Source organism: Miniopterus natalensis, chromosome 6 (assembly GCF_054644295.1).
Source record: "Miniopterus natalensis isolate mMinNat1 chromosome 6, mMinNat1.hap1, whole genome shotgun sequence".
NCBI classification, from domain to species: domain Eukaryota; kingdom Metazoa; phylum Chordata; class Mammalia; order Chiroptera; family Miniopteridae; genus Miniopterus; species Miniopterus natalensis.
The window spans coordinates 69075169-69102299 of record NC_142086.1 but is presented as its reverse complement, the minus strand read 5'-3'; the positions used below and the strand labels follow the sequence as shown (position 1 = coordinate 69102299).

General features: G+C 34.3%; 1 pseudogene; it reads right to left on the bottom strand.

Moving 5' to 3' along the window:
• Positions 1 to 23982, bottom strand: part of LOC148092938 (ATP synthase F(0) complex subunit C1, mitochondrial pseudogene) — an 85359-nt pseudogene extending 61377 nt beyond the window's left edge.
• Between the last annotated feature and the right edge of the window lie 3149 nt (positions 23983 to 27131).

The window sequence follows — 27131 nt, the reverse complement described above, 5'->3', positions numbered from 1 at the left end:
ATAATTTGACCAGACATATCTAAATATCAAAATTAATTAGTTGATAAACAATTTTCAACATTTCTCAGAGTAAAAAATCATATTAACATAACAAGGAGTCATTTATCACCTAAGACACTGGAAAAATTAAGTTGAAACATTTCAGTGTTTGTTGCTGCCAAATACATGTTGATAAAGATATAATTAGGTAAAGTTTTTCTGAAAGGCAGATTGGTAACATATGTCTAGAGCCTTAATTTATATTTTTGATCTATATTTTTTCTTAGATTTGTTTCAATAAAATATTTAGAACTGTAAGCAAAGTTTATATGCACAAATGTTAGCCCCAGCATTATTCATAATAAAAAGAAACATTCGCCTGGCTGGGCGTGGCTCAGCGGTTGAGAGTCAACCTAGGATCCAGGCGATCCGGGTTCGATTCCCGGTCAGGGCACATGCCCGGGTTGCGGGCTCGATCAATGACTCTGTCATCATTGATGTTTCTATCTCTCTCTCTCCCTCTCCTTTCCTCTCTCTGAAATCAATAAAGATATATTAAAAAAAAAAAGAAAGAAACATTAAATTTCTAACACTGTAGATATATCTTAATAAAGCAATGTGGCTTTAAATGATAATTAAAATCATGATAATAGGCTCATGATACAGAGCTGAACAATCAGACTTATTACAAAGGACTATTATTTGAGGTTTCTTAAATTTTGTTATTTGTACTCATACACCAAATGTAATAGTAAGTTACTGTACTTAAATTTAGAGTTAGTAATTGTTTTCATCTTTATAGTTCTCTATTTTTTATAACATATAGTAGTAGTATTTTCATTAATAGAATGCTCTTAGAAATCATCTTTTCAAAGAGCATGCATCTCTGAAAATGCCCCCAATCGAATAAGTAGATAAAAAGAAATGCATAAAATTTTACAACTGTTCTAATGAACCTTGTAAAAATAACAAATAAAAGCTTAAAAATGAAAGCTTTATACATATTCAACAAATGCCACAATGGCTACACTAATTTGATTTAGTTTTCATAGGTTGTTCTACTTTCCAAAAGTTTTATATGTTGTTATAAACTAAGTTAAAATGTTAATAGTGTTATTATATTTAGAATAGTGTTATTCTTTCATTAAATTTCATTAAAAATTTCAGAGGTGATGTGTATCCTAGTTAGTTCAGGCTGCTATAACAAATTACTGCAGAATGAGTGTTTAAACAACAAGCATTTGTATTTCACAGATCTGGAGGCTGGGAAGTCGGAAATGAAGGTGCCAGCAAACTGAGTGTCTGCTTGCAGCCTTCCTTCTGGCGTGCGGACGGCCGCCCTCTCGTTTACCCTCAGAGGCAGAAAGCCAAGACCTCTTTCTGGGGTCCTTTTCCCAGGGGCACTAATCCCAATCATGAGGGCTTCACCCTCATGACATACATAACCTCAAAAAGGCTCCACCCCCTAGTGCCTTCATATTGGGGATTAGGATTTAAACATAAGAATTTTGGGGAGACACCTTTTTTAGCCCATAACAACATGCAAAATAACAATCCAAGAAAAAAATCCAAAAAAATTTTACTGTTACACGATTTAAAATTTTCAAGGTATTGTTTTTTCAGATATGAACTTATCTAATAATTACATACTAATGTTTTTTAATTACATTTTATTTTTATTGTTGACATTATTACAGATGTCACCCGTTTCCCCCATGCCTTTGCCCCCCCCACCCACACCCCACCCTCCCCTCCCTCTGGCCCTCACCACATTGTTGTCTGTGTCCCTGGGCTGCACATGTATGTTCTTTGGCTATTCTTGTCACCTTCTTTCATTCTGTCTGTCCCACCCACCTCCCTTCTGACATCTGTCAGTCTGTTCCATGCATCCATGTCTCTGGTTCTATTTTGTTCTCCAGTTTATTTTGTTCATTAGATTCCACATATAAGTGAGATCATGTATATGGTATTTGTCTTTCTCTGGCTCGCTTACTTTGCTTAGCATAATAATCTCCAGGTCCATCCGTGCTGTTGTAAAAGGTAATCGTTCCTTCCTTTTTATAGGCACATAGCATTACAGTAGCCAAGATCTGGAAACAGCCCAATTGCCCATGAGTAGATGAGTGAATAAAAAAGCTGTGGGACATTTACATAATAATGTTTTTAAACTTGAAAAGGCTGCCTTAGCAATACATAACATAATGTTATAATAATCAGGGATCCTATAAATTCAAATTGAGTAACAAATATAAAACTAGTACTTGATGTGAGACACAGAAATTTGAGACTATTATTTGACTTATCATAACAAAATTAAAGGTGGCAGAATTAATATTTACCTAGTTTCACCAAAAATCTCAATATATTTAACAACAACAAAATACATCTCTTCCAGATGACTTGAACCCTGTTGTATATCGTACCCTGATTTGGAATCAGGTCTTTAGTGCCATGTATAAGGACCATAGCCTTAGAGCTCAAAAGATAATCTCAGGGGCAATGTCTAAATATCTAAGAAGTATAAGAGGGCACTTTGCTGAGGATGATTTGTTGACACCTGTAGAGGTGGTTTTACTTTTCTATTGAGAGTCTTTTGGTGGGAACACAAAATAAATAAGGGAATGTGCAATGTATGGGAGATGGACAGCCCCATGCTAAGTATTTTCACAGTTGTCCACCTACAACAAAATGCAAAAGTTGAATGTAAAGAAAAGTGATTGCAAATGATAAATACGATCTCAGTGATTCATGTAGCCGCAGGAGGCTAGTGTGTACTCTCAAAAAAAAAAAGAGAAAATTGAAAACTATGAATGGCTAGGGACTTGAAGGTTGTCAATACTTTTCAATACTCAGTGGCCAAATGTTATAGAAGTGCTTTTGGTGCCTACACATGATAATAATTTCATATAAAATGTTTATTTCTCCAATAATTTTTAAGTCGCTATTTAAAAAATATTGAAAACTCTTTCCTATGTAGAACTAATTCTAAAGTATAAGATAACATAAATATTTCAGAATTTGAAAAAAGAACAGTTTCATCAGGTATACAGAATAGCTGGATATGACAACTATAGTTTACCCGAAACTGAATTTTATCTCACAAAATGTTATTTGAAGACAGCTCCTGTTACTATTCTGCTCATTTTTCCCAATGTTCAATTGAAATGCATCTTTGAACTTTATTGAAATTTTAAAATAATGTCTAGTTCACATTACCAATTTTAAAAGATGGTTAGAATCTAATTATTTAAAAGAAATGATTAGAATCTAAATTAATACTTTTTTATTTCTTTCTTATTTTCATGAGCGATATCTATTTATCTTCCTGTGAAATCAGTTGGTACCTTCCAGCCGATGTGCTATTAAGTTGTATAATTTTTTTCTTATCTAGAAGCACTTACTAAAATCAACCCTTTGAAAACATGAATACCATTTTCCCCAGTTTGTGGCTTATGCTTTGACTCTGATTACTGTGTTTAAATTAATTAATTTAAAGAATCTAAATTAATTCTTTTATCAGTACCATGACTATTTTTATTGAAGTCAGAACAGAAAAAAAATATGCCTGTACTGGATGATATTGTTGGAAATTAAATAAAGAAATTACAAAATGGAGGATAATAAAAATTAGTTACATAAACATTAGGATAACTATAGGTACCTGAAATATTTTCAAAAGCCACCTTCTCCATATCAGCTGCAGTTGGCACTCATTTCTCTTTTTTGATTTGGGAATAATATTTGTGTAATATTGGAAATGTTCACAATCCAGCATATTGCAGCTGCATCTACCATTCGAATTTTTACACTGATTATACTTGCTAATTACAACTGGGATGTAAAACAGATTTCATATTAAGCTACATTGAAATGGAAGAAATTAAAGCAGAGCTATATTTTGGAAGTAGCATATTCTTTGGGAGATTGCAGATTTTAGGGCAACGTTAGCCAATTAAAAACACAAGGCTAGTTCTTGAATAAAGCATTAAAGCAAAAGGTTACTTTCATACTTGAGTGGTATATATCGAAACAAACATTTTGCCTAATGACCATCCTTGTAACAAATGAAATGAAAAGCTAGTCTGCACAATAAAAGAAGATCATTTGTATAGTTCATGCAATTTTAGAAGCTTTTTGTGTCTCCTTGGTAGGCTGTTTAATCTCAGCTTGGTCTTCATTTCAGCAATACACGTTTCACTCACTTACCCTTGTATATTTATCAGGCACTTGTGCTTCTAGTGAAAGTGTTCTCTCCATGACTAACTATCCTTTCAGGAATGAGCCTGCTGGAGTGTGACATATACAACACCATGTAATTAAAAATCTAATATATTCCTACATAAAGTGTGGATCCAATATTCCTTCCTCAGGACACAGCATTGTTTCCAAATGAAGGAAAACAAACCACTCTTGCACGGGGTTCTGAAAACATATATGCTGGGTGAAAGTAATTTATCTGCTCCAAAAGTAATTCGGGACCTGAAAGGCCAACTGGATAAAGGTTTAGCATAGAATTTGAGATGAGCAAATGTGGTGAAGAATGATTCAGTAAGACTTTTGCACTTGCTTTTTACTGTTTCAGTAACACGCTGAGATTTTATTTCCATGCCATTGCGTACACTGTTTCATACCTAGGATGCCTGTCTATTTCCCATTATCTAGATTACATTCACTTTTCTTTAATTATTTTATTTTATTTTATTATTTTTATTTTAATTTAATTTTGCATTCACTTTTTAAAGTCTAAATCAAGATGCATGTCTTTGTTGAAGTCTTCCCTCCCACATTAGTAAATAAATGAGCTTACTTTCATCTGAGCCTCCTATATTAGTTTTCCTTCTACACCAGTTAATTAACTGATATTTAGGACTGAGCACACACACCATTCTGAATTTTATCTTTGCCATTTACTAGCTGATGTCATTATCTCACCTTAAAAATAAATAATAGTAATATATTAGGAGATAATGAAGGTCAAATATTTTAAAAGAAAAGGATGTGATAAAAAAAGCTTTTAGATTTTAAAATATATTTTTATTTCATCGTGTGCTTTGCTTTTTTACGTAATTGCTTTACGACTAAATGCTTTTCAATATTGTGTAGATCATAAATCCCTGGAGAGCAGGCTTTGGGTCATCCATATGCACAAATGTTGATTTGCATTTTGTAGATTTTTGGTACATTTATTCTATCATCTATCTATCATCTATCTATCTATCTATCATCTATCTATCTATCTATCTATCTATCTATCTATCATCTATCTATCATCTATCTATATCTATCTATCATCTATCTATCTATCTATCATCAATCATCTATCATCTATCTATCATCTATCTATTATCTATCTATATCTATATCTATCTATCATCTATCTATCATCTTGAGGTTAGAATGAATAAAAGATCCATGACAATGCAGAGATCAGTGCAAAGGGGAAATAATTGAATAATTGAACTTATTTTGATAGATTAAAATATTTAATATATAAAGAAAGTAGATCTTAAAAGTTCTCATCACAAGAGAAAAAATTGTAACTATGTGTGAAGATGAATATTAACTAATCTTATTGTGGTGATCATTTCAAATATGTATATATATATCAAATCATTATGTTATATACTTAAAACTAATCCAATATTAAATGTCAATCATATCTCATTAAAATATTTAATATGTATCAAATTCTATTGTGACAGGAAAGTATCTAGTAGAGCAGTAAAATTTTATTTGTTTAAGAAAGAAAAGAGTAGAATAAAATTGATAAGCAAATATATGAGATTATGTACAGAGAAACAATAAGAGTAAATTGCTCCCAAGTTAGAACAAATAGCAGAGGTCTAGAAAATGGCAGATAGTATATATACGGTTTCTGAAATTTGAAGAATTTAATTAACAGAGAATAAATATCAAGAATAGATAAATAACCCTGGCCAAGTGTCTCAGCTGGAATGTCATTCCGTGCACCAAAAGTTTTGCAGGTTTGATCGCTGGTCAGGGCACATAAGGGAGGCAACTGATAGATGTATCTCTCTCACATTGGTGTTTCTCTCTTTCTCTCTCTCCCTTCCTCTCTTTCTCTAAAGTCAATTAAGAAAAATATATCCTCAAGTGAAGATTAAAAAATAATAATAATAAAAAGAATAGCCAAATAAGAAGTAACCTAATAATTATGAATTAGCAAATGTTGGAAGTTCTTTTTATCCTCAAATAATGTCTTTACAAGTTTGCCATAGTCTACCCTTTCTGTCCTAGAACCTTATATTTACCTAGAATCTTATATTCAGTTGCCTTCAGAAACCCACAGTTTAAAAAGTAAGGCCAATATATATTTAGAAACTACCTAATATGACCAAAAAACGAAGAAACAAAAGAGCAAATTCCCAAAGTGCGCAAACTGAAAGAGTTGTTCTAGGCACTGTAAGTGAAGATTAAGATGAAAACGAACTGCTCACTGATCTGAGAGTTATAATTTGTAAACAAAATAAATAAAACAATAGTTTTCAGAGGGGAGAGGGATTGGGGTACTGGGTGAAAAAGGTGAAGGGATTAAGAAGTACAAATTTGTAGTTACACTCATAATCTATTAAGTTTAAATGCTATTCATGAATTTGTTTGTGTGCTTACAAAAATAGCTGTAGGGATCATAATCTAAAACAATACTCACCACTAATCCTACTGGGTTTACATTTTTACATTCTTTCCCTGACTACAAAACATCCTGAATAAAGGAAAAATTTATTTGCCTTTCTCTTCCCAGCCTTGTTTGTTTTATTACCTCCAGAACTATCTCTGGTTCCATTTCTGAAAGATTCATTCTCTTTTCATAACTTAGATTAGATGGAGAAAAGGAAACTAAAATTATTCTGCAGAACTTTTTAGACTCAAGTTACACATTTCCACTTATGTTCTGATTGATGGCATGCCTATAATACCATCCAGTGAGGCTGTTAGCAAATTTCACCTTGAAAGATTTATGAGTTGACTGATGCATATGAGGTACTAGGGATCTTCCCCCAAATTAGGAGGCACTTCATTTATGTCTTGGTCAGGACCTTTGCTGACTCCTAAAAAAGGAACATTGATTTATCCTCTGTATTTTGGAAAGTCTCATAAGAGCAATGTCAATGGAGCAAATTTAAAAATATAACAAAAAAATTGCCCAAGATCTATCTTGTTGTTGTTGTTGTTGTTGTTAATCTTCATCCAAGGATATTTTTTCCATTAATTTTTAGAGAGAGTGGAAGGGAGGGAGGGGGAAAGAAAGAGAGAGAGAGAGAGAGAGAGAGAGAGAGAGACCTATGTGAGAGACACTTGGATTGGTTGCCTCCCGCACAACCTTGAGTTAGGTCGGGGATCAAACCTGCAACCCAGGTACATGCCCTTGTGACCCTTTGGTGCTCAAGCCAGTGCTTTAACCACTGAGCAACACTGGTCAGGACTCAACATCTGTCTATTAAGAATATTATCTGAATTTCCTTCAGAAACATTACAATTATACCGAACCTATGAGGAAGAAGAATGGTAGGTGCTTCTTGAGAAATGTTAACTTCAATTAGAACAACAGCTCATAACAAGTAGAATTAGAACATCAAAATGTTTAAACATCATTTTATATAAAGACATTTCAAAATATTTTTATTACTCTTTGAAAAGTTTTTATTTGCTGACGGAGAGCTTTATTCCTTAATTGGATATACGTTAATGTCCTCACAAATCTAAAAGGCATTTTTGTGCAGAAACATGTAAGTATCATGATAAAACTAAAATTTTAATGGGTTTGGGTTCAGGAAATCTTTGCTGCATCACTGTCATCTTGATCACCAAGTTATATTTCTTGAATTATATAATTCCATGGCACAATCTCTAAGTAATCAATTGGAAGTTAAGAGTAACCTTTTTCATTTATTAGAATAATATTCAATACATAATATCACTAGGTGATAATTTCTCATTGTGTGTGTTTGTGAATGAGAGAGAAGAGAGAAAAAAGAAAATTTTAGAACTACTAATTTATATATAACAATTAGTCAATATTCTAGTCCATTAGTTTTCAAATTACCCAATGAATGGTGTTTCAACTGATTTTTGAGTCAACTGTACATCTGGCATTATTTTTCTTAGTAATAATTAAATTATAATAACTAGTAGCTACCATTTGTTTGTTCTGTGTTAGGTTCTAAATTAGGTACTAATCATTTACTGCTCACAACAATAGCATGTAGTAGTTACAACAATTATCTATATTTAGCTAAGAATACTGAATCTTAAATTAAACAAACCCTAAGGTGAACATGTCATCCAAGTCAGCACATGTTTGAGAGAGATGACGTCAGAATGTCTCAGGTAAATCAAGATATGTGGTCACTTTAGGCATGTAGTAAGTATCATAAATGAGAGTCAATCCTAAGGAAACCAAGTTATTTTCACACACATGATTTAACTGAATTGTGAGTCTGCACCATTCAGACAGAGTAGTATTTTAAATGTCCCACAATTGTTTTAGCATTCTGTGCCAAAGTCTTAGTCAAAATTAAACATTCCTTCTTGCCACCCTAAGGTGTCTCCTTTCACTTTTACTTACCCAGTACCAGAACCAACCTGTACATCTCTGAAAAAGTGATATGGTATTTCACTTGTGTATCTCCGCAATGTTTTTCCTCCATTTTCAAGTGTCATTTTTCTACCAATATGTACACTATTCTTAACTTGATGCTTAGATAAAAAATTCCCATCTCCAAGATGCCTTTCAAGATTCATCTCTGGAAATTTCAAAACATAATATTTGTATTGTTATTATGATAATTACTACAGTATGCATATAAATATTTTTATTATTTATTTTTTGCATAAAAATAAAAACCTCATTTTTTTCTTAATTATTAATCATGTTTAAAAGCAAGTATGACATTAATCAGACAATCAAAATACAGTTTAAGCATAATTATTCCAAGGGCTGAACCAAAGTAGGTACATTAACATTGCTTCTTCCTTGTGTTATTTTTTACAGTTTCTTCTAAAGATAAAATTTACATATAGTAAAATATACAAATCTTCAGTGTACAATTCAATAAATTTTAACATATGTATATACTCATGTAACACCTATTAAGATACAGAACATTTCCATCACCTAAGAAATTCCCCTTGAGCCTTTCTCAGTCAACATTTTCTCACTCGCAAAACTTTTCTGAATCATTTCACTATAAAGTACTTTTGCCTATTTTAAAAACTCCATATAAATGGAATTCTATATTGAGTACTGTTCTTTTTAATGTTTTTATTTTTTTTATTGTTGAGAGTATTACAGATGTCCCCCATTTCCCCTATTTACCCCCTCCTCCCATCTCCCACCCCTCCCCAGGCCCCCACCTATCCATTGTCTGTGTCCATGGGTTGTTCATATATGCTTATAAATTCTTTGGTTAATCTCTATCACCCTTCCCACCTTCCCCCTGAGATCTGTCAATCTGTTCCATATTTCCATGTCTGTGATATATTTCAATCCTCACCAGAGGATACGTTTTTGTTTTATTTTTTTATTATGGATTTGAGGGGGGGGGAAGCATTGATGTGAGAGAGAAACATCAATCAGTTGCCTCTTGTACGCACCCCAAACAGGGATTGAACTCATAGCCTGGGTATGTGCCCTGACCAGGAATCAAATCCGTGACCTTTCGGTGTAGCACTGGCCAGAGCACATTCACTATATTTTTCTGTACACTTTGCTCCCCCTAAATAAAATCTCAACTCTTATACATGATTGAAAGTTTACAATATGATTAATAATATGCATATGCATGAGTCATCTTCATTCTTAAAATTGTTTTTCTCTTCAGAATTAGCAGATTACTCTGAACATGAAGGTAACCATGTACATGTGCAACATTTACTGTTCATAATTTAGATATACACAGTGAAACAATTAATTTGGGCTACAAATAAAATATTTTTGTATATATTTGATATAAATATATTGTAAACTTCAATACTATTTTAGACATTTCATTTTGAGAGCTTTTCATTTTAAAACTCTTTTAAGTTATTTAATTTTTTAGTAATTATTTTTTGATAAGTCTTAGGCTGTGCAAACCATGCTTTTTTTTAATCAGAAACTTCCTTTCATGTACATTTTCATCTCATTAATATTTTGTAAGTGAGTAACATGCAGAAAAATCACTGCAACATGATTTGCTTGAAAGCCTGCTCATTTACATTTATGCTGACTAGCATTTGAAACCGAAAGGTAATATTGAAAGTTATTTATATGCCATTATAACTATATATATGTTTCTTCTCAATGCCACCGACAGAAACTATTTCATTTGTTCCAGATGGATTATGTTTAGAGTCTATATAAGGCAGGATGACAGCTGTCCATGCTATATTTTCAGGAACTTTGGAAAAAATCACCTGTCCTGGGTGGACCGGGGGGGGGGGGGGGGGGGGAAGGGGAGGGGGGAGCTGCTGCACTATATTACCTGGGCCTATCAAATAGAGAAAAGTTTTCTGTTTTCTGGTTTGTTTGTTTTTAACCACCTGTCCTAAATAACTTGCCTCACTATATTTCCACAGTGACTAAATTTCTATCAATTGATATCACTCATTAAGGGTGTTTCCAAGAAAATGGACTTTTAATGCATTACCTTAGAAGGTAAGCTTATTGGTGCAGATTTATCTTTATTTTCATGGAGCTTAGGCAAATAGCAGGATCCAGCAGTAATAAGACAGTGATTGAGTACCTTTTGAGTTAGAAATAAGCAGGAAAAATATTCTAAACTGAAGAATCTTCTCCGAGGGCATAAATTTCCAATGACCCATGTTTTCATAAACCCAGAATACCCTAGTCTTACCAGCAAAGGCTTTTAAGAGTTAGTAAATTTGGAATGAATCCCACATAATCTTATGGCAAATTGTAATTGAAGCCACTGGGGCAAATCACTGCATTGCTCTGTACCTCAAGGAGAACCTCAAGACCCAGAGAAAGCCCATGAGCTCCAGAAGGTACAGAGGCAATAATGTAGGTAGGAAGGGAAACGATAATTATGACTCACTCACCTATTCAGTCACATCTGAGTGTCCTGGGTAGAACATTTCCCATGTTCACTCTGAGTACCTCCACTGACTTTCACACTTTAATTCTGAGTACCTCTGTTGAATTCTAGGAAATATTTTTCAGAGAGTTATCCAACACAAGATATCCAGGCTGCTTGAAACTGCATAAATGGTAAGTCATCAGACTTTCTCACTTATGAGAACTTGGTTTGATTTTTAACACTACATATCTAGTTAGGTAATAAAGTATCATGAAAAGTTCATTTTATTACCTGTATATTGGAGATATATCTTCCCAGCAATGGACTTCAGGAGGGATTCCCTATCAAGTGATCACACATGGATTAAATGACTAACGTTGCTGGACCCTGGTAAAGAAAATATTGCAGTGTTGTCACTGTGGGTCTTGATGCAAAGAAACCTGCTGGTCAAGATCAAAAAAGTTACCAAAAGGTAGATGATATTGCAAATAAGCAGAGAAAAATAAATTCCTGTTCAGTCTGGCAGCATTTTTATCTTTTCTTACCAAACAAAAATTTCTAGGACTTTTAAAAAACAGTCAATTGTAATTCAGTTAAACATTATACTCTTTATGTATGTTTTATTATGCCATATTTTCTTGTCCATAGAAGGTATTATTTCCCACTATATTCCCTTTCAAAATTATTAAAGTGTCTCATATGCATATAGATATACATCCCGCAAACTCATATTAAAGATTTTCTCCACACGATACTTCCTATAAGAAACCTTTTCAAATGCATCTGAACACAATCTCTCCTTCTACATGTCTATAGTATAAGACTTACTTTATGAAGTAACTGTTTAATCTCTAGTTGTGTTCCTGTTTGAGATCACACTTCCCATGGTCTCCCTTATATGTTGCATATGCAATATTTATAGTGGGAATTTTTTGAAAGTAATTTATTCATTTTTAAATTTTGGTTTGGAAACACAGAGATGTAATTACAAATCATTAATCACTTAAGAAAACATTTAAAATGAGGCAAATTCTGAAGGAATATACACTCTTCTATATTAAAAATTCAGCTAATAACTTAACTTGATTTTTGTTACTAGAGACACATATCACCCTACACTCTAACCTCCACGTAAATCCTAGCGCTCCACTGACAATTTGTCCTGTTCTTGTTCTTTTTGCTCAATCATCTCAAGTTTCTCTTAAGTCCTCAGTCTCTCCCTGTCTCTACCCCTCTTTCCCTCTTTTTCTCTCTGTCTCACACACACACACAAATACTATTTCTTTTTGTGTGTGTTTTTTTTTCTGTTTTTATTCACAAATCCTTTCCTCCTTATTTTTATTCTATCAACTCATCATGTACAGAAGTGAAAGATAAATGCTTTGCTGGAGAAGGAATTGGTTTCTGGACTCAGAGCTTTTTTTCCTAGAGCCATTGAAATTTAATGGTAAAGGAGAGGATTCTAGGTCCTTGTGAGGATGTAGCATATTTTATTCAGTAATATGCCCCAGGGCCTAGCAAAATCATTGTTAGACTTAGTATTCAGTTGGTTTCTTGGATGAATAAAAATGAGAAGAGAGTTTCGCTGCAGTATAAAAATATTATTTAAGCAATTCTCTTTTTCTGGGGAAAGCTTTATGTTAAATCAGGATGGAGAAAATAATTGAATAAAATTCACACATGTTAAGTGTAAAATTAATTTTAACACATGTAGTATAACCACCACCATAATCATGATATAGAACATTTTCATCACTCTAAAAAGCTCCTTCACACTATTGGCAGCCAATTCCATTCCCTCACTACTGGCCCTGGTAACCGCTGATCTGCTTTCTGTCACTGTTGTTTTGCAGTAATGCAGTATGTGGTCTTTGTGTGTAGCTTCTTGAGGCAGCAGTGATGTTCCCGGCAGCAGGGTGGCATTAAATATACAATGTGTGTAGTTTACATATATTTTGTAAACCAATGTAAATTTGATAACAAAACAAAAAAATCCTTCCACATAAAATTTTTAAAACAATCCTTCCAACAAAAATATGTTGAGTAAATAGGGAAATACAAGTGGACATTAAATGATTTATTTTAAGATAAAGATAATGTGAACATTACATATTAGCCTCCATGACATGCATTAAAACAGGGACCAAAAAGAAACGTAAAGCCTTAAAGAGAAATAGAATCAATAAGATATGCATATTTATAGATGGGGGGGGGGGGGGTGTTTATTTTAAGGATTTGGCCCATGCAGATGTGGAGGTTACCACAGCTAACATCTGCAAGGTAGACCAGCAGACTGAGATCCAGAGAAGAGTTGATACTGTAGGTGAGTCACAAGAGAGTCAGCTGGCAGAAGTTTCTCTCCTTCCAGAGAGGTAATCTCTTTTTTTTTCTATTAAGGCCTCCAACTGATAGGATGAAGCCTAACCACATTATGAAAGGTAACCTGCTTTACTCAAAACCTACTGACTTAAATGTTAGTGTCATCAAAAATACCTGCACAGAAACATCTAGAATCATGTTTGATCAGTATCTGGATGCCATGACATAGTCAAGTTGACATATGAAATTAACCACCTCAATTTATATGAATTAAACACACACACACACACACACACACACACACACACACACACTTTAATTCCCAACAGAAGAAATAGTAAGCTAAGCAAATCGCTAGGAAGAAATGACAAAGATAAATAGAAATTCTAGAAATACAAAACATAAAATCAATAAATATAATTAATAAATCTGAATAAATCAGAAATCAGGGTGTCTTTTTTGTTTTTTGTTTTTAGTAAATTAACAAATGGTAAAAATGAATCACCATTCATTTTTTAAAAACTATTGCATCAGTGTCACCTAGGCACCATATGGTGTATCATATGACAAGGTAAAGTAGTCCATCAGTATAAAATATTAAATCAGACAAACCACAGGTAATTTTTTTCAAACCATCATAATATGAGAAAACAATTTATACTGATGTGATCCATGTTATATTTGTAAATGAGGTGTTTTAATTTTGGAAATTAGGCTTGAATTATTACTAGTTTATTTTCCAGTTTTATTGAGGTTTATGAAAATTATAAATCGCACATATTTAAGGTGTACAACTTGATGATTTTATATATGTATACATTGTGAAAAAATCACTATATTCAGGCTACTTAACATATCCATCACCTCACATAGTTACCATGATTTTTTTGTTTGTATGTGTGGATAGGGGGAAAATGCTGAAGATCTATCTTCTTAACAAGTATACAATACAGAATTGTTAACTAGAGTGACACTGTTGTACATTAGAATCTTACATAATCAACTTTGTAACCTCTGGTCAACATCTTTCAGATTCCCCCTCTCCTCAGCCCCTGGTAACCACCATTCCACTTTCTGGATCATGCAGTATTTGCCTTTCTTTATCCACTCATCTGTCAATGGACATTTAGTTTGATTCCATATACTGGTGATTGTGGAATATGAACATGGGAGTGAGGATATCTTTTAGAGATCTTAATTTTCTTTGGATATACACCCAGATGGGGGACTGCTAGATTATAGTTTTATTTTTTATTTTTTGTGGGGAATCTTCATATTGTTTTTTTATATGGCTATACCAAATAATCTGATTTAAGATGCACAAAGGACATTAATAGAAGTTTTTCAAAGGAAAAGTGAAACCAATATAATGCACAAGTTATTGTATTGAAATGATAACTAAAACTTATTTCACACGTTAGGTTATGGGATTAGGTGTTCTAAATACAATTAGAAATCAAAATGTTTAATCTATTGTTATAATAATGGATATAATATTCTGGATCAAAGCCAAAACACTACTTGATATGGAACAAATTTTAAGTAAATTTACTAGGTTATTAAATAGCAAGTATCAAAAAATAAGAAGGTAGTAATGAAGAATTTAAAGGTTTTCTTTTTAATTGAATTGTTTGTTTTGTTTTAGAACTTTCAAAAATATATTAATGTGATGCTTGTGCTACTTACATATATAAAGGAAATCAGGTGGAAGCTGTCACTAAATCCCAAGGTTCTCTGCCACATTGGTGGATGAAGATGATTAGATATCTGAAAGAAGAGAGAAAGTAATGTCAACAGAAATCAAGTTGACAGAAAGGTGAGCTCTACAAAAGCGTCCATGCTGACTAATCTAAGATGCCTGATATTAAATCAATAAGCTTGTCACCATTTGTGTGTTTTTTAAAATATTGCATCATTGTCACCTAGACACCATATGGTGTATCATATGACAAGGTAAAGTAGTCCATCAGTATAAAAGTAAAAACCGCCACCATTAAATCACCTCCATTACAGAAGAAATGAGAAATAAAAATATGATTTTAGTATAGCAAACCAGATGTTCTTTCATGGGTTCATGATGTTAAGAACCATATAAACCTGTAGTGTAATTAAACGTATCATCAGGCCTTATAGAATCTAAGACTGGTTTGATTTAAGGAGCTCCCAAAAAATTGACTCAGAGTATGTTTCTATCCTTTATTCTGAAAATTAAATGAGTTCTGCTAATAGCTTAATAGTAAATCAGAATAGAAACCTGGTTTACAAACCATCTAAATTAAAAGCTACCATGAGTATTTTGAAAGAAAAGTCTAAAATAGACTGAATGTTGTTATCTTGTCTCCTGAAACACCATAAATAGATATGTTTCAAAAAATAAAATAATTTTATAGTACATCTAAAAGAGTATAAATAGGAAAAGAGTTGTTATTGTCAAGTTACACTTAGTGATAGCAATATGAACAAATATGAATAATGAACTGAACTTTATACAACTGACCTTAGAAGCTTTATTTTTAATGAGTATTCTAATACTATGTATTATCTAGTACAAGGTATTTAAAACTGACTAAAAAATTAAATTCTTTATTTCTCATGTGTAAAACCTGTTAAGAAATTGCATATTGTAATAGTGTAGAAATATTTATTTCGAAGTGCCATTTCTAACCAAATATTTAGTTTTGAACAAACTTTAGCTTTGTTCTTGGGCTGTTGCAGAAGGTGTTAATTTTAACACATCAAGATTTTATGGCGCATTAATTGAGCAAAATATGTGTATTTGTAACGACCTAGGAAATTACATTCATAAATAAATCACAGCATTTATTTTTAATGTATATGCAGATACTACAGACAAGGAAATACTCTTAAATGATTCACAAATTTAGAATTTTTTACCATATGAAAAACAATTTCAAGATAAAATACATGGGAACTTGATTTGTTTCACATTTTTCATATAGTTTAATACTGGGGGTTAGATTCACAGAGTAAAAAATTTAAATAAAATTTTTGGACTATACTTTAGAAATAAGTGAATTGAACAGAATTACATGTATACATAAAATAGCCTGGCACAATCCTACAAATCACATTTTACTAGATGCAAGAGATAGTAAAATTGAAAAATGGATACTTTAACTTCATTCACTGAAAAAACCTATATGAGGAGATTAAACTTTTGTCTGTGGCTTACAAAACATTTACTATTATTCTCTTTATTTGGAAATTAAGTATGGTTTAAAGGTATGTGTAAGTGTGCCAAATTGGCAAGAAGTGGACTTGTGATGGTTAATTTTATATGTCAACTTGACTGAATGCCTATGTCAAACATTATTTCTTGGTGTATGTCTTTGGAAGTGTTTCCAGATGAGATTACCATTTAAATTGGTGGGCTCAGTAAAGCAGATTGATTTACAAAATGTGGGTGGGCTTCATCCAATCTTGTGAGAGCATAAATAGAACAATACGCAGAGGAAGAGAGCATTCATTCCCTTCCTGTCTGCCTCCTTGAGCTTGGTCTTCTCCTAACCTTAGATGAGATTGGTACCATCAGCTCCCCTGGTTTTCAGACATTTGGACTAAGACTGGATTAACACCACTGACTTTGCTGGGTCTCCAGCTTTCAGTCTGGTACTTCTTGTATTTCCCATATTACTTAAAGAAGCTATTGCCTACGTTTCAGATTTATATCACTATATAAAACACTGTAACTTGGGCATTAATAATATGTGACATTTTTTATTATTTTCGTTTTATTCACCATTCTGTACATCTCAGCAAAGGATAATGACAATTAACTTCCAAGATTATGAAGGTTAATGTTAAGTTGTAATCATTGAATATGTAAATGGCAGACACCCATCAATGAACTGACACTTTTTAAACTCACAATGTGAGAGTACGTTTCTTAGAGCAGGGGAGGGATGTTACCCCAAAGATGGTAAGTTCATTAAATTTTTCATTTATGTTGAAAATCTCCAAAGAATGTTTCCAGATATAAGTATTTAGGGTATTTTCATTTCATTCTTAAAGCTTCTAAATGTTTATGATGCAAAATTTTTTAATAGATAGAACTTAGGGTTATAGTTATAGTTAGAAAAATAAGATATTAAAATACTGGTCATAGATTATGAATACATTTTACATTAAAGACAGCATGGGTGGGCCTGGCTGGGTGGCTCAGTGGGCTGGAGCGTCGGCCCGTACACCAGCAGACTGCAGGTTTGATTCCCCGTCAGGGCACATACAGCAGGTAGGTTACAGCACCTCTTCCTCTGTGTGTTGGTCCTCAGCTGGGGCATGTATAGGAGACAACTGATCAAGGTACCTCCCACTCTTCCCTTTCCCCTCTCTCTGAAACCAATGAAGACATATCCTTGGGTGAGTATTAAAAAAAAATGACAGCATGGGTGGACCTTGAGGGTCTTATGCTCAGTGAAATAAGCCAGTCAGAGAAGGGCAAATACCCTATGATTTCACTTATATGTGGAATCTAATAACAAAAAAACAAAACAAAATAGAAAGTGACTCACAGAAACAGAGAACAGACTGACAGCTGTCAGAAGGGAAGGGGGCTGAGGGTTGGGTGAAAAGATGAGGGGATTAAGCAGCATAAATTGATAGCTGCAGAATAGCCACAGAGATGTAGATTTAGGTTACAGCATAGGGAACATAGCCAATACTATCAAGGTAACTAGGCATGGGGCCAGGTGGGTGCCTGAAGCACTGGGAGGACCACAATATGAAGCGCATTATTTTCCAGTCACTTTGCTGTACATCTGAAACTAATACAGAATAGTACTGAATGCAAACTGCAATTGAAAAATTAATAAAAAAGAGGAAAAAAAATCTAAAAATTAAAATCTATGTTGAGTAGATTTTAAGATCTCTACTGGATGTTTTCCTTAATGATCATCTCTGGCCAGTCTTGATACTGTTGGCAAGACCCTGTCAACTATGAAGTTACTTGAGAGTACCAACCCATCGTGATTAGATTGTAAAACTGCCACCGAAGGATCACAGCTCTCTGTCAGTACTGTCTAAACACTTTTACCTGTAAGGAACCTGAGATTCAGATTTAGGAATCTGTGAATGCTCATTTATAAATTTTGTACTTATAATTTCATGGGTTTTCCTCAGTTATGCACCTCATTTCTCTAGATTCTCAGAAAGTCCTAACAGAATTCACATTTTTGTATTGTTTTAGCTGAAAAATCTACACAGCCTAAAAATTAATTGGATGTCTTTGTGTCGTTGATTTTGTTCTCATGAATTAAGAGGTTAGATTTTAAAAGTTTATAGGAATATAATACACACCTTCACAAAAGCCTCATTCTTTAGCCTCTTTCTCTTAGAGTAAGAATAAAAAGGCATGAAGAGGTTAATTTCCTAGATTCCCCTGTTACTAAAGCTTAAGCTAGTCTTCCTGTTTGCAGGAGTGCATCCGAATCTATATCTGAGAGGGTACACTGTCGTATTTTTCTGGTCAATGATATTTTTGTATGCTTTTCCTGACACAATTGTTATATTTTTTAAAGAATGAAAACAGGTAACTATGTCTTCATGGGTTAACGGTCAGCCACTGTGATGTTCATTGCGTGTGTCGACTTGACTGGGTGGTCTGGTCGCCATTATTTCTGGGTGTGCCGTGAGGGCGTTTCTGGATCGATTAGTACTTGAATTAGTAGATTGAGTAAAGCAGATTGCTCTCCCTGAAGTGGGTGGACATGACCCAATCTGTTGAGGGCCTCAATAGAACAAAAAGGCTGAAGGAGGAAGTCACTGTGCCCTGAAGATGAGCTGTGGCATCTATCTTCTGCCCCTAGACAGACTTATGCCACCAGCTCTCCTGGTTTCAAGGCCTTCTGAGTAGAAGTGGAGCCAGCTCTCTTAAATTTCTAGCTTGCAGATAGTAGGCCACAGAATTTTCAGTCTCTACAATCACATGTGCCAATCTTGTAATAAATCTCTCCTCTCTCTCTCTCCTCCCTCCCCCTCTCTCCTGTTGGTTCTATCTTGTAGGAGAATTTTGACTAAGTAGCTACACACTCAGGAGTGCACAAATGCAGAGTTAAAGTGAAGGTTCATGCCATCAGATGAATTTGGGTGGATTCTGCTTTTCACAATTGCTACCATATGATCTTAAGATAACCTTTCCATTTTGTTCATCTGCAAAATGGAGATAATATTACCTGTGTCATAAGTTTTTCTTGAGGGATTAAATAAAACATTTTGTAAATTGTAAAACTGAGAATATATGTAAAGCTCACTGTAAGGTGTCTGGCATATATTAAGAGCTATTATTGTTGAACTTCCAAAGCTACATGTGTGTTACAAAAACTCCCTTTGGAGGCTTTAGAACCCAATCTCCTTCACCCAACCATGTTTTCTTAGAAGTTTAGGGGCTCAGTTTTCAAATAAATACTATTCAAAGGCATAGTGAATTTTTGAAAACCTGATTGACAGTTGAATCTACTAAAAAATTCTCTATAAGTCAGATATTTGACCTATTTTTTATATATGAAACAATGTAGTCTGATAATGAATAATAACAATTATGATATATAGATGTGTATAATAACTGTCACACCTTTTACTGCACCTTCCATTGACAGTAATGTTCAAAAAAATTATCAAATATGAGTAAACAATCATTATGTACATGGTACCACTATATTGATCGAGTATAATGTCTCCACTTTGAGATTTACAAAACACTGAATAACTACCATTTTCTTAAGCGTAACATTGAAATATATTTTGCAATGGTCCTGAGAGATGTATAGTGTTTTATCAAAATAATGCGAAAGCCAGGAAGAGAACAAAACTAAAAATCACAAGAAATAGGGCCACCACACAGAGAGAGTTAGTTTACTTATATAAATTGCAAATATGATAAGAGTAGATAATCTTTTGCAGTGTTGTACTTACTTTTATAGAAACTTTAAGCTTTATTCCCAGAGAGAACACTATCAAAAAGACACTTGCCTCTCCAGAGAGAAAAATCTATAAAATTTTTTCTTTGTATAACTGTGTTCTTCCTGGGACTAGGACTTCATTCTTTTCACTCACAATGATAACAACACTTCCGTTTCTTGAATTTTTGCTTTGAATTCATGCTGCTCTGGTATCCCCTGGAAGGTTTTTCTTGACTATAGGATGCTGATAACAGTCCCACAAGTAGTTTTCACTGTTGCTTTTAGAAAAATGCTTTGGATATTAAAAACCCATAAAAATCATAGAAACATATACATGCCATATTTTTGGATATATGGAAAAGCTATCAAATATCACACTGAGTATATAATATTTAATTAAGGGGATAATTATATAATTCATTTTATGAGTTGTTAAATTGTAAAAACTGCCACCACTAATTGGCAATTTTCATTGGGAAAAATTAAATGATTCTGAACTATGTATGAATTCCCATGTGAAATGTAAATCTTGTTGTATTATTAATGATTTATTCCTAGGAATTATAACTTAATGATAGTTTTGTATTTACTTGAATGATTTCTTAAGGTTCAAAAATAGCACCACACCAAAGCAAATTCACTGTCTGAGAAGGAAATAAAAGTGAGGCGCACCAAATTTAAGTTAGATATTTTTTCAAAGTTGAAGCCCTACGTAATTAATATATAAGGCTATTCTGGAAAAATAATAGATCTTTTACTAAAGACTTGTGTCATAAGCATCCATATAACTCATGTTTAAAGTAAGTGTTTTGAGTACAGGAAGCTTTCACACATTTGTAAACTGATTGGATTTTGAACTGCAGTATGAATTGTTTTAGCCAATATAATTGCCAACAAATTCTATGTAAATAAAAATAAAAATATCAACTAGATACCCCTCAGATTTTGTAGTTAAAAGTTATCTGAAATAGAATTCCCAGAGAAGAAATACTGCTATAGGCCTGGTCAATATATATGACTATATAAAGGAAAAAAAATAGAATGAAGAATCACAATAAACCAGTAGTTAAACATGTGTATTAGTAATGATATAGATGCTTTATGATAAGAACAATTAAAGATGCTTTACACTTATAAGAGAAGTGTTTTATGACAGAGGTACTCTTTATTATGAGCTCTTCCTTGAGGAAATCTTTCAACTAAATAATATATCTGGAAATATATGTTTAGATGCATAGATGCCACTTGTTTTGGTTTGAACATTTTTATAATATGCAAAATAAAAGTACAAATGTACATGGGAGAGAAATATAAGTCTATGAAGAAGAAAATATGTATTTTAGTAAACAATGCAGGTAATATATTCCATTGCTAATATCACTATAACTTTCATAATTGTATATAGGTTTTTAAAACTGCCCAAAGAGCATTACACAAAATAATGTCACAAATGATAGTTATGTGAAAGCACAGAATTTTATTCGTTTTTATTTATTTAACAAGTAAAACATAAATGTTTAACAAATGTCCAAAAATTAATAAGTGAAACTTAGAAGGTATTTGGTTATAGAATTTTAAAAATTTGATTAAACATTATATTTGAACTTTATCTCATATGGTTTCTCTGCTACTTGTCAGGCAGCACCAACCTTGAATTAATTTGTAAATCATAGGTTACTAATCACAGATGTTGATTAATCTCTACAAGGGTTTTATTGTGTTACTTTCTTTGATTTTCAGTGACTCCAGTAATATTTATTCATAATACTATAAACATTATGAATATAGAAAAATATTTAGCAAATGTATTAAATTTTTAATTGTTCATAGACAAAGCAAGCTTCTACAATACTATATAAATGAGCCTTTTAAATTTTATAATTAAGGTAAATAAAGAAACTTTGTACCAGTTCTTAGAAGCATGTCCTCATTGACATATTTTTGGTAAATATTCTCTTAATAAATTTCTCTGTAATTTATTTTTCAGGAAAAATAATGCTCAACAGATTTCATTAAAAGATACACTCACAGCACTCTTTGGGAAACCAAAACTTACCCAAATTTATTCATTGGAACCCTATTAGTAATAGCTAAAAATATGACTGGAAGCATGGTTGAATAGCTTAGAGCAAATGTGGCAAAATATCAACAATTTTTAAGTCAACAGGATATGGTACATTTACAGAGGTGCATATTACACATTAATTTTTAAATTTTTGACATTTTATGCAATATGTTTGGAAAAATAGATTAGGAAAAATTCATTAGGCTCCAGAAGGCTTTGTCCTTCTCATTATTTTGCAAGCTTTTAAACTTCCAGCGTACTTGAGGAAAACTCAGTGGAGCTATGGGGGGAGGGGGTGGTTTAACCAGAAAAATCAACCAGTGAACCCATATGGTGAACCAGTGAACCCTTTGACCTCTAGCAAAATGTTGGCACATAAATGTACTATTATGTATGTTTAAGCAAAATAAATAAACAAATTGAAACCTTTATAGATTATGTCATGTAGTAGTGCATATTAGGTTTCCTTTATTCATAAAATATCTTAGTGTATTTTACATATGTCTATGCATTTTAACATAAACATTAAATATAGACATTTACTTAGCTATATCCTTTCAGGGAAGAACTATTTCTCTTTTATAAAGTTAAAATAATATCTGTATTGAAAGATTTTTAAAATATTGATCTCGAAGTTGAGAAAGGAGAAGTTATGGTTGTTGATGTTGTTCCTCCTACGTGATTATTATTTCTGGCCCACATTGTCAGTATAGGGTGGAAAAGTGCGCACTCTAATCCGCTTCTCTTTTGCGTTGAGAAACTCAGAAATAGCAGCTTAGGCTTTGGCAGCCTTTCCAGCAACACTGTCCTTTGTGATTCAATGACATTGAGTATATGATTGAAAAACGTTCAAAGCTTTTACTTGAGAGCGCTTTCCCTTTTGAGTGTTTCTTTCAGAGACACGCCATCATTGAAGTTTTGATTGCCTATATAATTGTGGGTCCCTGCTTGTGACGGGTTTTACTGTCTCTGAAATCCAGAATCCAGCGTCCAATTTTGACCTTCCTCTGCATGAAAACTTTCTAGTGCTAACTGTGTAGGAGGAATGTAAAGTCAGCTTAATTTGCAAATGCTAACTTTACTCCTAATTAAATTTTATAATTTATTTGAGTAATTATTTAAGCGCTTACAATAAAAATTTGAGATGTCATCCTAAAGTTAGGAGATAAATTTGAGGACACATATATTTTCAGGATTCTTTTGGAAGATGTGTGAGAAGAGAGAAATAAAGGAAGACCCCTGTGGTAAATTCTGCCCTTGTTAAGGATTTGTTTCCCTTTTCTGTAAAAGGATTCTACCCCAGTCTCTCTTGCTTACATCTTTCTGCACCTCCTCGCACAGCAGCAGGCTTGGTCCCCGGCTGGCCTGTTTCTGCAGCCCCCTGCGGCCGAGAGGGAGCTCTGTGGCGGCCGCCTGGGTGCCCTGGGCCTCCCGCACCCCTCCTCACTGGGGCCCGGGCCTCAGGCAGCGCCCCGCACGCACCAGGCCGGGTCAGCTGCCTCTGGGGTGCGGGCAGGTGCTGCAGCCAGCTGAGCCACACTGGCAGGGCGAGGCGGCACCCTTTAAATCTGGTCTCGGTGGCAGAGGATGCAGCCTGGAGCGGGCCCTGATCACCATGCAGGGAGGGAGTGTGCACTGCTGCGAGCCCACGGCAACACCCCATTGCTCAGAGGAAGCTCTCAGCCCCAAATCACCATGCAGGGAGGGAGTGTGCACTGCTGCGAGCCCACAGCAGCACCCCATTGCTCAGAGGAAGCTCGCAGCCCCTGATCACCATGCAGGGAGGGAGTGTGCACTGCTGCGAGCCCACAGCAGCACCCCATTGCTCAGAGGAAGCTCGCAGCCCCTAATCACCATGCAGGGAGGGAGTGTGCACTGCTGCGAGCCCACAGCAGCACCCCATTGCTCAGAGGAAGCTCGCAGCCCCTGATCACCATGCAGGGAGGGAGTGTGCACTGCTGCGAGCCCACAGCAGCACCCCGTTGCTCAGAGGAAGCTCGCAGCCTCGCTGGCGCCCACAAGCACCGGTGCCATTGCCCCCGGGTGTTTCTGCTCCCATTTTGCGCTGCTGTGCCTCTTGAGAAACATTCACTCTTCCAGCGGGTAACACGGCATCTTCCAGGACCATAAACCCCTGCTGCACCCTGCCGCATTCTGATCGGCAATAGCAATTTTAACAGCATTTTCTCATTTCCTAACAAGCACAGAAAGGGCACTCATTTCAGTTCTACTGGCCACAGTCATATCTGTTTGGCAGCATCATCCTTTGCAATAAGTTTCATCAAATAATTCGACACCACCGTATCTTTGAATGTACGTCCAATAATGCAGCTTCTATTCCACAGGTGAAATGATCTGTGAACATCCCTGTAGCCAAAACTGTCAATTGCTATGTAGCACTGGACAGAGATGATTTCTGTTTCTGTTCCCCCGCCCCCAAGGCACTCGCTTTCATCAGTTCAGTGGCAACTCTATTTTTATTGACACTTTCCCTTTTACTATTACTCCTCCCCCAAAGGATTTATAGCTCATGTCTGAATGGTAAAACATCATTCTGCTCTCAGAATTGTCCCCAAACCATTGAAAGTGAAAGACCATGCGATTGAGATCTAAATCTCTCATCTTTCATAACACAGAATTAAAATTATTTTCTAAATATTAACTAATTAAAATTTTAAGGCACAAATGTAGTGTCTTATTTTAATCACATAAGTATACATGTAGAAATGTTTATTGGGAAAATTATGAAATAATTATCTTTTTGTTCTCCATTAATAATGCTTAGTTATATTTAAAAAATAAGTTTCAAAATGAGACTAATATTTTATATGAATCGGCTTCATCCTGACTCAGCAGACATATAAGAATTCCATAAGCATTGTATTTTTTAAAGCAAATCTGAACATTTTTAGTGAAATAGAAGAAAATTACCAGTAAGCAACTTCTGACACTAAGCCTGTCCTTATTTTCACATGTCTTTGGGGGTTTTTTGTTACATTAGCGATGAAAGGAAGTAGCACTGCCGTAGCCCCCACCGCTTAATGCATTTGCAGCCACTGTAGCATAACACAGTGGGAAGGGCACGGCCTTAATTGACAGACAAACATGAATTTAAATTCTTACTACAAATTACTTGCTTTGGGACCTTGGATGAGTTGCTTAATTTTGATAAGCCTTGGGGTCCTCATTAGTAAAATAGTGGTAATCATACCTAACTCAACCACTGTGAGGGTTAAATGAAAAGTGGTGTGTAGAAGAGATGAGCACTGCAAGCCTTAGTAAATGGTAGCTGTTGTATTATAATAATTATCATTACTATTAATGCTATTAGAAAGGTGACAGGTGGTCTAAAAACAGTTCTGGGGTTAGCAATGACACCTCCTCCCAAGTCACCTCCCCCAAGATTCGGGATTAATTGAGGGTAAAGGCAAGAAAGGACATTTGAGTGCATAGTATTAAACCTGCCATGGCTTCCTTTACTCTTCTTCTTGCCTGGTGATTTCAGCAGTCATGTCACAAGGGAAATGAATGGCTCTCAAACCAGACCCCAGAAGGGTGGGAGGGAACTGTCCCCTGACTTAAGAACTGTACCTGACTCAATTATTGTCCCTGATATTATAGAGAGTTTAAAATATGTGTTCAGTTATGGGCAGCTATAATATTTGAGCATTAAGTTCTACAGTTATAACACAAATTTTTCATTAAACAGGTGAGTGACATATTTGCAATGAAGTCCTGAAATGCTATTTAATTTGTATGTTGCAGGGAGGAGTTTTAGGAATACTTACAGCTGCATGTTTTCTATTCCTCTTTCGCGCCTCCTTGTCCTTCTGCGCTCTACATTGAACAAATTATTACAGTAATAGTTGATATGTTTAATAACCAAGTCCAACAGTGGTTTTAGTAGTAATTTGTTGTAGAATTATACTATCAAAGACCCTTAGAAAATATTTATTAAAACAGATATTACTGGGTATAATGAACTTATTAGTACCAGCTAATTAGGGAGAAAGAAGTTTAGGGAAAGATTATATGGGAAGTATCCGAAAATCGAATCTGCATGGAGATTTACATGTCTAGGTACATATGTATGTATATGTATACAGAAGACAAAGCTCTCTCAAGAGCTAATGGGCTTAGAAGTTCCATTTTTATCTCACACCAAACATTAAAATAAATTTAGACTGGTTCAGTAGTTGATTGTAAAGAAAGACTAGAAATGAATTAAAGGGGAAAATACTACCATTATTTTAGGTGGACAAATTCAGCATCAAATGTAGGATTCACACAAAAGAATACTATGCTGATTTTGAACCTCAAACCAGGAGCAAAACCTGGGTTTGAATCCTGCTTAAGGGATGTCTGGGTTTCTTAATGTTGCTGTGTCTCAATTTTCTTATTTATAAAATTGGGATAATAATTCATTCTTCTGAAAGTTGTTGCCAAGAAGTGAGGCTTAACTGAATGAATACTTTAAAAAGATAATGGAAACATTTACCTTTTTTCAGTCCTCACCCGAGGATATTTTTTCCATTGCTTTTCAGAGTGGAAGGGAGAGAGAGAAATATAGATGTATGAGAGACACATTGACTGGTTGCCTCTCCATTCACCACGACCAGGGCTGGGGACTGAGCCTGCAACTGAGGCAGGTGCCCTTAGAGGGAATTGAACCCAGAACCCTTCAGTTAGCAGGCTAATGCTCTAACCACTGAGCAACCGGATGAGGCTGGAAACATTTACTATAGAACTATGGATAGAAAGTGTAATTTTTCCTAAGTCAGCAAACCTTTTTTACAAAAATTATATATTAAT